At 37.4% G+C, this 1099-nt stretch overlaps 1 long non-coding RNA gene across 1 annotated transcript; it reads right to left on the bottom strand.

The window, feature by feature from the left end:
• Nucleotides 1-252: 252 nt before the first annotated feature.
• On the bottom strand, nucleotides 253-1099 carry LOC135588972 (uncharacterized). Its single transcript, XR_010476551.1, has 2 exons — nucleotides 1013-1099; nucleotides 253-874 (listed from the first exon to the last, which is right to left on the bottom strand). It is a non-coding gene; the product is annotated as an uncharacterized LOC135588972 (long non-coding RNA).

The raw sequence follows: 1099 nt of genomic DNA, 5'->3' as shown, positions 1-1099 counted from the left end.
CTATGGGGTTTACAAACAACAGATGCTTCAGTAGAAATATTGCCTCTAACATCATGTACACTAAATTAACTAGGTAGCTACCTACATATCTATTGTAGAAGATAGAATGATGAGACATACATGAGTAGAAGTTTGTGAAGGACCAAGAGCCACAATATCTAGTCAAATCTTCCCTCTAGAAATCATTAAAAATAATAGTGAGAGCCATAGCTTTCTGTCTCTCTTAGGAGTTTGTATTGTGTGGATATAATGTAGCAAGCCAAGCTAGCCATGGACATTTTATTTTACTTAGTAGTTTAGTACATTGACCAGGAGGCCTCAGTCATCCATGACACAACCTAAGGACATATGCAGCACATATTACTTGAAACCATTTTGCTCTATATACTGAGCAAATTTGCTACACACATACACTACTAGTAAGAGTCAACAGTGCCAGGCTGCAAGGCTTTAAGGGTGCTTACGAATATTATGATACATCCTTCGGTAGTCATCGATTGATATCTCATGGTGTGTGTCCATGGACATGCCTTGGGTTTGTGCAATAGGATCACCATCACACTTGTTGTTGTTGTCCTTGCCATGGTTTTTGCTTTTGGCTTTATTGGTGGCAAGTGATGGATTTCCGATATCTTTTCCTTTCATTTCTCCAAGATTGTTGATGTCCATCTTAGTTTCTTCATTGCTCTTTCCACCAACACTAGAACTGAAGACAGATTTATCATCATGAACCATGTTTTCCTTTCCCTTATCTCTGTGAAGAGAGAAACTCAAGGGATTCTCGATGTATTCACCTTCCACACTATTGTTGGAGAAGATCATGATCAAACCAAATATTAAAACAAGCACAAATGAGATCTTCATTGTTGATAAGCTGCATCAAAACGAAAATGATGATCTCAATAGTTAGATACTATACCAATTAATTTTGAGCTTTGATGTTTTCATTAACTTGATCGTGTGCTAACATGGTTAAATATATGACTAAAGTAATAGGAATCTTGGAAGTTACCTTGAATTGACTTCCTCCGGGACAAGTTTGGGATGCTCTTGTATGAGGGCACGGTATTTATAGGCAGATATTCAAGCTTAGATGAAC

Source organism: Musa acuminata, chromosome BXJ1-8 (assembly GCF_036884655.1).
Source record: "Musa acuminata AAA Group cultivar baxijiao chromosome BXJ1-8, Cavendish_Baxijiao_AAA, whole genome shotgun sequence".
In the NCBI taxonomy this organism is placed as follows: Eukaryota; Viridiplantae; Streptophyta; class Magnoliopsida; order Zingiberales; family Musaceae; genus Musa; species Musa acuminata.
Note: the sequence above shows the minus strand (reverse complement) of the source record. Positions and strands in the feature narration are given on the sequence as shown.